Raw genomic sequence first — 11,287 nt, 5'->3', positions numbered from 1 at the left:
GCATCATAAATTGATGAACAAAAATAGATACAGAGACAAAGAAGCATCGAACAGACTGTCAAATTACAGGGGAAGGCAGGGGAGGGTTTGGGGGATAAGAGATCAACTGAAGGACTTGTATGCATGCATATAAACATAAACAATGGAGGCAAGACACTGAGCGGCCGGGGGTGGGGGGTGAGGGCTTGTGCTGGAGGCTAGGGGAGGCTAGCGGGGTGGTCAATGGGGGTAAAAAGGAGACATATGTACTACTATTTGTAATACTTTAGTCAATAAATAAATAAATACATATAGCAAAAATAAAAATAGAATAGTCATCAGCTTTCCCAGCTTATCTTCTCAGGGTCCTGGTCTCCACTGATTGATGGATACCAGGGGAGGGAGCCATTCGCTATTGCAGCTGGTCCTAATGTCAGCCATGGCATGGCTCTGCCTGGTTTTGCTGCTTTTCTGGACCTGAGTTAAAACACAGCTGAAGCCTAGATGTCAAATGCAGGGGTTAATGCTTAAGGGAGTGATCTCCTAGCAGTGGTCTGCAAACTCATTAGTCAACAGAGCCAAATATCAACAGTACAACGATTGAAATTTCTTTTGAGAGCCAAATTTTTTAAACTTAAACTATATAGGTAGGTACATTGTTATTAACTTAATTAGGGTACTCCTAAGGCTTAGGAAGAGCCACACTCAAGGGGCCAAAGAGCCGCATGTGGCTCGAGAGCTGCAGTTTGCCGACCACGGTTAGGTCAGTGGTTCTCAACCCTGGCTGCACATTAGAATCACCTGGGAATCTTTTTAAAATCCTGATTTCTGGGCCTCATCCTCCAGAAATTCTGGTTCTTTGTTATGGAGTGAGGCTACAACATTAGATGAAGAGGGCCAGAGAGCCCCGGGCCTAACAAATGGCAAAACTACAAGCCCTATTTGCTAGGCCCGGGCCTCTCTGGCCCTCTTCATCTGACCCATCATTCCTGCTCTGCTCATGACTATCTTACTGCCTACTACATAAACACACACACACACACACACACACACACACACACACAACTGTACCCAAGATTTGTAAGGAAGATTTAAAAAATCAATAATAAAAAGACAGATACCCAAATAAAACAATGGGCAACATATTTGAAAACACATTTCATTAACAGCATTAAGCACATGCAAATATGTTCATCTTTAATCATCAAAGAAGTATAAATTAAATTCATGCTGAGAATATTTTCTCACATTCACTAGAATGGCTAAATTTTTAATTAGTGGCAATTATTTGATAATTTAATGGCAATTTAGAATTAAATGCTGACAAGGATGGGATACAACTGGAAGATTCATTGATGCTGCAAAGTATTTTAGTAGTCTTAAATCTAGGTATTTTACATAAAAGTAAAGAAAATATAACTTCAAAACAGTAAAGCCTTTAACTAGACCAGTCCCAGTTTCCATCAGCTATAGAATGGAAAACAAGCTGTGATATAATCTTACAATAATATGCTACTCTGCAATAAGGGATAAATACTAAATGCAATAAAATGGATGAATGAATCTCACAAATAGTTTACCATGTGAAAGAAGCCACAGACAGAAGAGTACACTGATATTTTTTCATTTATATGAAATTCTGGAGCAATCAAAATTAATCAATGGTGATACAGCAGATAAGTGATTGCTTGAGGTAGGATAGGAGATGGGTAAGAATATTTGACTGTAAAGAGGAAAAAGAAATTCTCTGTGCCTCTACATGGAGGCATGGGACAGACTGACAAATCTCAGGGGGGAGGGCAGGGGACAGGAAGAGATTAACCAAATAATTTATATGATATGCATATAAGTGTAGCCCATGGATACAGACAATAGTTTGGTGAAGGCCCTTGGTCGGGGGGAGCAGCTTCTGGAGCTGGGTGAAGAAAGAGAATGGGGGTGAATGGGGGCATCTGTAACATATATCAACAGTATTACAGATGCTCCCATTCACCCCCATTCCCTTTCTTAGTAGCTCTGCGCACGAATCCGTGTGCCAGTAGCTCTCTGCAGGGCTTGGCTGCTCCGCGCCAGCTGCCCAGAGGCTCTCTGCAGCCCAGAGGCCCTCCGTGGCCGGGATGGAACGCTTGTCTTGTTGCTGCAGTGATGAAGCAAGCATTCCACCAGGCCTCTCATGCTGCCTGCTCTCAGCGGCTGCCCCCCCATTCCCCGCAGGACTCGGGGACTCTGGCGGGGCTGAGGTCTGGGCACCTCCATCTTTTTGAAGGCTAATTTGCATATTACCCTTTTATTAGATAGGATATTTAAAACTCTCTGGGATGATGGAAATGTTTCTTATTTTGATTCTGTACTGGCTATATGGGTGTACACATTTGCCAAAATTTATCAAACTGTATATTTATAATATGCACATTTTATTTTATGTATAAAGTCTTATACATTCAACCATTAAAACATCTCTTTTTCTGCTTAGCGCCAACTATTCCCACTACTACAGCTTTTGTTCAGTTTCTCATATTCTCTTGTCTGAATCAAAATATCAACTTTCTTTTTGGACTTTCTGCTGTTTCTCCTATCTGGTTTTCCCTACCTGATGCTAGAATAATGCTTCTTAAAAACCTAATCTAACTATCTTGCTTGTGAGCTATAAATTTCAAATATATCATAAAAGAATCTTCTGTATCTGCATTTAAACTACTTCAATCTCATTGTCTCTTACTTATTGCTGACATTTCACAATAACCTTCTGTTTTGGATACATTGAAGAAATTAGTGCTTTTATATTAGCACTTTGTGTCTATGCATATATTATTGCCTCGTGTTCACTTTTTATTCTTTTTTATTATTCCACCTTGAATCACATATTTACTCTTCAATACTTAATTAAAATGTGACCTCCAAGATTCTAAGATATACTATCTATCCCCACAAACACATGTATACGCTCATGCTCACACAGAAAGGAAAAGGTTACGAGCCCTGTTTTCCCTGCTTCTTACAAAGAAAACTATTTCCTATTAAAAAATCCCTTCTTAAAAGAGTCTTGAGTGGGAAATTTTCACACCACTGTTTATCAGGTCTTGTTACCTTTAAAATACAGGTTCAATACTTGCACAATTTCTAATTACTTCTATGACAGATAGATAGATGATAGATAGATGGATAGATAGATAGATAGATAGGATACAATTTTTGGTAACTCACTTTATTTTCTGGACCTTATTTTTCCTCTTCTGTAAAAGAAATGTTTATACTAGATTTCTAAGTTTGCTTCCACACATAAAATTTAAACTTAAATAGCTCTAAACATATCTCTCTGTTTTTCTCAGAAGAAACCATTAACATTAATTCCATCACTTAGATTATGGTCATTTTCATGTGCATTGAGTTGATAGTCAAATATATACACCTCATGTATTCTCAATCTATTTTAATATGTCACTGTAATAAGATTTTAATATGAACTTATAACTAGAGTGAAAGCACAGATATGGAGATCCTCGCAGATTATATTTCCATCTGCAGTGAGATGAATTGTAGTCATTCCTTCGTATGCACAGTTGTTCTGTTTATAAAGCGTGTCTCTGCCCTTGGAAATATGTCGACAAAAGGCTAAGTTAGATATTCTATTCTGTGCCACTACTGCAGTTTAGCCTCATCTGACCTTTACTAACTTCGTAAATTACTAGCTCACTGAAGACATTTGTTGTTTTCCTGGATTGTGAAAAAAAATATATGTCAGGAGGCAAAATGGCTTAGTGTTAAGCAATCTGCAAGTCCAAAGGTTTGAATCCCTCTTTTGTCATCGTCATATGCCTCCTCCTCAGTGAGTGCCTTATCAGTTGATGCCTCTATTTCCTCATGTGGGCAATGGAGTGCACATGTCTTTTGTTTTCTCTAAAGGATGTTGCAACAATAAGTAGATAATAGGTATGGAAGCAAATTGACCTGTTCAGGTAAAAGCCACTTTATCATTTGATAAAATATAATTTCATATTAGGGTGTACATACACATTTACTAGTATTGCTTTTTAATCATATTTATTTCTTCATACCTATCCAGCTGTAAGCTAAAGATAGAAATATAGGAGCTAGTATCCTTGTTTGCCCTCTGCTTTCAAAGGGACAAATAGTTCTTCCCAATTGCTGTAATATATCCTTGGTGAGGTGGGGGCAGTGGGAGCACAGATGGGTGGAGGCTTGCCAGAGTTATTTTTCTAATTGTTAGAAAAGTAATAGATTACTAATTCTGTCATATCCCACTCAAGAGGATAGAAAGAGGAAGAACTTATCCTGCTTTGACATTGTTCCTTGGCTAAAACACTATGCACAGTGCAACAAACAAAACCCAAGACAAAGAGGTGGAGTAGTGGGGAATGATCTTGTGGGAATTGTCATAATTACTAAATCTCCAACTCCTTTATCTCATGCCAGCTATTGAAGGTGAACTCACTGTAGCAGAAAAAAAAATAAAAAGATTGAAGTAGCCATCCAGGACCAAACTAGAAAAGATTTAGAGTAATTTCATATGAGCAAATAAATTTCAGGATAAGCAAATTTGCTTCTCTCTGACATGAATTATGTACCTTGCAATAGGTCTTGATAAACAAGCCTTGCCTTAACTAGACATCTTGTTATTACAATAGTATTCATCAAGAATACTACCTCCTAAGCACTTCACAGTGGATTTGATAACAGTAAAAACAGTTAAATACATGAATCCTGTTCTCTGACTCCGTGGTGAACATTGCATGGCATAAAACAGAGATCAAAGTCCATGAGGAACAGAGTCAGGAGGAGAAAAGCCTTCCTTCTTTATCCTTTTTTTAAATATTTCATTTAACCTCTTAAACATATCTGCTTCCTAAGTATTGTTTAGGCAGCACTCCTGCTACATTAGAGTGACATGTTTAAAGTCCCATCTTCTAAATGGAATTTTTTTCTTAATTTTTATGCAAAGAACTAAAACTCAGCATTGATGTCTTTTAGAAACTGCTCCTTATGAAAACAACTTAGTCAATAAATTTTGGAACTCCTTTATAAAGCTTCAAAATTGAAGTAAAAAGTCATATACACTTTGTCTAACAGAGGATACATTTCCTTTCAGCGCCAGATAAATAAACCACAAACATGTGAGAATATTAATTGTAAAAATAGAACATTATAGTTTACAATGTTATTATCACACAAAATACTTTTCAGGGTTAAACATCAAAATGAATAATTCAAATTTCCTATTTTCATCAAATATCTATTTTTTTTTATAAACTAACAGACTAATAGCAAAAGACAGATCTCTAAAAACATTGCTGCACTAGGAAATATTCCCTAAAAGAGCTGAGTAATAAGGAAAAGCCTGAACAAAATGTATATTTATTCCAAGAATACTTGAAATTCAATATGGATAAAAATATAGCACAAGTTTCTGTCTTTAATTTCTTACCTTTCTACCTTTCTTTTATAAAACTACTCCAGTTGCACCTGGAAAATACCAAATGGAAGCTTTATTATCACAGAAAAACATTGAAAGTTTCACACTACCTTAAGATGGTGGATCTTGTGTGGTAGATCTAACTTATCCTTTAAATTTTTAATGTGAAGCATCTACTGTTTACCCCTGAGTGAAAGTCTGGTAGAGGTGTGATTCCAGGATCCCACCATTGCTCTGCAACGTCAAAGCAGCTGGGGGAGTGTGCTATATCAGGGAACTGACAAACCTCACTCTCGGTGATACTTACTGAACAAACAACTGAACACATTTTTGGATTTGGCATTGTGGGATTTATAAGATGTAATCACTACCTTGGGGGGGAAATGTAATAAAATACTATGAAAGTGCAATGTATTAGAGTCTACCAATGGGCACTTTCCTATCAATGTTTCTTGACTAAGCTCTGCTATTTACCATGTGACTTGGATTACAAAGTAATTGCCTTCTGGCTCCATCTTTGGGATAATTTTGATGCGAGAGATAGTGCTCAAAAACATACTAGTATATGAAAACGGAATAAAACTCAAAATTTTAAAGCAATGTTAGAAATGTTCTCAACCAAAGGACTTGTATGCATGCATATAAGCGTAACCAATGGACACAGACACCAGGGGGGAGAGGGCATGAGTGGGGGGTTTGAGGGGGCAATGGGAGGATAGGAGCATATATGTAATACCTTAATCAATAAAGAAAGAAAAGAAAAGAAAAGGAGTTAAACAAAAACAAAAAAAGAAAATGAAAAATTTGGGGAAACTACTTGGAATGTACAATGTCTACTACCTATAAGGATGATGAAGATGCTAATATTTATTTCTATGTGTCAGATGTATGTTAATATATACAAAATACTAAACAGTTTAGTTCACAAAAGAAAAAAATCAATGGTAAACATAAAAAATATTCTATCTTCCTTATAATCAGATTAAAACAGCAATAAAAGGCTGCTTCCAAAATTAAAGAAGATGATAAAAACAATAATAACCAAATGTATTATGTTCACTTTCAGATATTGTTGTTTAAAGTCTAAATTAGTACAAACTTTCTGGAGGGAAAATTCATCAAAATCAAAAGTACGAATCCATTTCTACATCAAGGAATCTATCTTGGAGAAATATTGATATGCACAAAAATGGAGTTATATTGTGCTATTTTAATAGTGAATATTGAAATTAATTCAAATGCCCAACAATGGAAAATTTGCTAAATAAGTTATTATACAACCATACTGTACAAACATTATGTTGAAGGTGTATATTTACTAACATGGGAAGAGGTTCATTATCTACTGTTTGTAAATAAAAATATATTATAAGAACATATACTCAGCATACAAAATATCATTTTTTTTTCCAAAAAATTGTAAAAAAGGTCTGGAGCAAATAACCAAATAATGACAGTGGTAAGGTAATCTCTGGGTAACTTTAAAGGAGATTTCAATTTGCTTTTTTGTTTTGTTTATAGTTTTTCTAATTTTTCCATAATCAATGCATACTAATAAAAAACAGGAATAAAAAAGTGTTCTAAATATTTTACATACAAAAGTGGAAACCTGCCAAATTCTCTCTTCCTCAGCCAGGTAGTTAAGATGTATATATTTTTAGGAAGCATGTATCTGTGACTATAACTATAGCCCCAAAGGGAAGAACATCTACTGAAGTTCCTCAAGGATCCTTGGAAGCTAATGCCACTGGAACTATCCTTATCTGACCCTACTCCACCTTCAAGGCAAACCTGAGCACAGATATGAGTTAGAAAACTTTCCTATACGCTTAAGCACATCTGCTGTCATATGAATTCATTTTGCAGCTGTTGGTGTGTGTGTGAGGGGGAGGGGTATTTGAAAGTTATGTTTGCTCTAATCTCTAGTGCGCAGTTTCATTTCTCATTATGATAATGTTTTTGCACGATCTCTCGGTTCATTTCTTTTCAGAGTGTCCCTTCCAATTACTGTGTTATCATCACACATACACTTCTTCCAATTACTTCACATAAAATAGTATTCTTTATAATATTTTGTTTAAATATATTGTTATTTAGGATGCATTTTTGTTCAAAAGATAGGAATCTAGCTAACTTTCCATATTTTAAGTTATATAATTTTTGCTAGATACATTTTAAGACCCCTTTCTATCCTTCAATGCTTTAATCTATGAAAGTCTGCCTGTGGTATTTAGATGTTTTTCTACATAATCTTATGATACATAGATCATACCTAGGTTCAGACTATATAAGGAAAAATACATTCATCAGGGCATTTTCCAGGGCATTTTCTTTTCTGTGTTAAACAAGAATTATGCTAATAGAGGATTTAGTAGCCTGGACTATAGAAGAGGTTGGCTGTTCTGATTTTGGGTCCATTCGTGTATTATTTTACACATGAAAAAGGCTCCATAGAGCCAGGGTGTGGGAGAATGGCAAGGGGTGTCAAATGTATAACCTGCAAATTCCATTTCCAAGAACATGGTGATGGTGACCACATAGTTTTACTCTTTCTTCTGGATAATCTTGCAATTTAAAGATTAATGAAAAACAATCTTACAATAGCTGCAAATCATAGCACTAGGCCCCAAATTTTGTTTTACCCTTCCATAAGCACCGAGTGGAATTTCTCTCAGTATCTGCTGAGCTCCATTTCACAAAGTTCTGGACAGACCTTAAACAATGAAAGCAAAACTAGAGTCATCCTCTTCCAATCTCCAAATACAAAAGGTGTGAAGCATGCTGAAATAGATCTCAGCTCTGTTATTCAATTATTTAATCTATTCAGAATCTAAGAAGTTATAAGTATGGATTGTCTGGATAACCTTGATGAAGTCCCTCAAGTTCCCTGAATCTATACTTCCTTATCTTTTAAATAGAAATGCTAAAGTCTTACCAATTATCACTCATTTTTAAAATGAAGTGCTAAGGTGGCTGGCACTCCATAAGCCTGTAATAGGACACCATTTTAAACTCATCATTAACATGTGTCCTCAGGGTATGCCGCTCAGGAACTAGCAGTCCTTAATTGGACTTTATTAGACTTAAGGGACTCCAGGGCTCTCTGCACAGTGAGAACAGCTCAAGTGCAAACCATGGAGTCAGAACAGCCTTGGAGAATGTCAGGAGAAGGACAAAGTAACATTCTCAGGGCTCTAGGAATAGGAGTGATTATTTTTCTTGTTTTGATATCATCAACATTCTTTCACAATTCCACTGGCCAGAATCACATAATTAGATATTACTTGGGTGACCTAAAAGAACTTTTGAACTTATAAAATAAATTTGTAAAGTTCACATACACATACACACAAAAAAACCCAAACTCCCAACTGATAAAAGGTCCAGAAAATAAAGTCATTATGCTTTTGAGTGAATGAGCAATGTGTACAATATTTCTGAGTTTGGTACTTAAATCATAAAGTTATAAATGTTACAAATAAACTTAGTATTTGCTTAGAGATGCTGAAAGTATACCAGAATATAAAAAAATAATAATAATTGTATTGAATATAAATTTTGTGGCATATCCAGAATGGCTAATTGAAGGAGAAACTCTGAGTGAAAAGCAAATAGTGAACTTGAAAGAAACCTTACATGTAAGTTAGTGAATATTGTCAGGACAAGGTAAGAAATAGATGGTATATTGGACCAGAACAATCATTTACTAAAGGTATGCGGTCACAACTTAAATGAGTGACTTTCTATCTTCACTTTGATCCCTAACATGTTTCTGAGAAGTGTTATAAACACAACTATCTGCAAAGATAAACTGAGACAAAGAAGAAATGTTTTAATGTTGCCAGTTCACTCACAGTCTCTGAATTACATACTTCTACCTTTATGTGTGTCACTTTAAGCCTTTCTACTTAGTCTCTAACAGAAACTGCTCATGTTCTCCAGTATCTCGTTTCCTTTTCTTCCTGAGCACACTACATGCCCCAGCTCCCCTGCATGTAATTATGTAATTAGAATCTTCTTATTTTCTGATCCGATTGCCAAATGAAATAGAAATCGATATGCTATATGGGCCCTGACCCTAAACTTTTCCCCACAAACTCTCATGCTATTTCTTTTTACCCACTCTTGTAGCTGCAAGGAAGGGCTCCAAGGCCTTTCACTTTGGAAAAGTCACATGACAAAGAAACCTGGGTCCCTGCATCACCACATAGAGAAGTGCTCTTGAGAAACACCAGGCCAGGAACATTCGCATTACACTTTAGATCTGTACAAACAAGCTTTCATTTAAAACACTGATGTTTTTAGGATTACTGTACTAGTCAATCTATTCTAATTAATGCTAATATTATTGCCAAAACAATTTCTCATTCCAGCTTCCCAAAGATTGTTAGGAGTAGTGTCATTCTGCAAGCTAGCCAAGCTATATACTTTGTTTCTGTATTTTATTTGCCCAGGTTTTCTGCAGTTTCTTTAACAGTATTAGTCAGATTCATCAGCTCTTGTTTTCTAATAAAACTTCCAAATTCGCTCTTGTTTTCTAATAAAACTTCCAAATTCAGATTCCAGCCCTCCCTCTTGCCTCCGTTTGCTGTTGGCAAAACATATGTAGTACTAGGTTTCATCTTTAAAGCTAATTAACCTGGCTTGAAAGGCACTCGGCTATCTCAGCTCTTTTGCCTCATGCCTCAAAATATAGATGACCTGTTTTGGTCAACAGGTCACCTAACTGCCCCCATGACTTTTGTTTTTATGACTTCACTAGTTTAAAATGACCTTTTATTTTTTAAATTTGAGTACACATATTTTATATTTTAGAGCAGTGGTTCTCAACCTGTGGGTCGCGACCCCTTTGGGGGTCTAACAACCCTTTCACAGGGGTCGCCTAAGACCATCGGAAAACACATATATAATTACATATTGTTTTTGTGATTAACCACTATGCTTTAATTATGTTCAATTTGTAACAATGAAATTGGGGGTCACCACAACATGAGGAACTGTATTAAAGGGTTGCGACATTAGGAAGGTTGAGAAAGACTGTTTTAGAGTATCAATAAACTGTAAGTATCCAATGCACACTTAATATTTTATAGTATTCATAAACAATCCAATACACCCATAGTGAGACAGCTTACTTACTCTGAAGTCCTCTGTGTCCTTCATGTGAATTATCCTCAGATTGTTTCATATGTGCAGTACAACCAAACAACCCTTTATTTCCAGTATCATCATCATGAAAAAAAGTCAGTATTATTTTTAATAAAGTATCTCAGAATGCTATTCATTATATGATCCAAATATTCTACTTCTTATTTATATGCAGAATTTATCATTAAAGCATTAAACATTCAAGACACAGTCAATAAATGTTTTTGTAAGGAAGAAAGAAAGGAGAGAGCAAAATTGAAAATCTGACATGAGTTTGGATGGAAGGGCAGTTAGAACTGTTTAGGTTTAAAGTCTGGAATAATTTTTCCTTACTCTGTTTTCTGTGAAGATTATTAAAATACAGATTCCTAGGTATAGTTATAGTGAGTCCCCGCACTTGTATTTTTTAAGCCGTCTTCTAAGGCAAATCTTATGAGCAAATAAAGTTAAACATAAGTGACTCCAGAATATTCCTCAATAACAAATAATTTTAATTTCTTAGTAAAAAGTTGAATTAATAACATGTACATGAAAGAACAAACATTCCTTGCTATTTTATAACCATTAGGCTGTATTATTATATTTAAGCATCTTTACTGTGTTTCATAATATAGCAAAAATTGGAAAAGTTGGAATCAGATACATGTGGGGTCATATTCCACATCTTCCATTTACTGGATGTATGACTGTGGACAAGTTACTCCATATCTTTAATGCTGCTTCCTCATA

The sequence above is a fragment of the Myotis lucifugus genome, unplaced genomic scaffold (assembly GCF_000147115.1).
Source record: "Myotis lucifugus unplaced genomic scaffold, Myoluc2.0 scaffold_286, whole genome shotgun sequence".
In the NCBI taxonomy this organism is placed as follows: domain Eukaryota; kingdom Metazoa; phylum Chordata; class Mammalia; order Chiroptera; family Vespertilionidae; genus Myotis; species Myotis lucifugus.
This window is presented reverse-complemented; position numbering follows the sequence as displayed.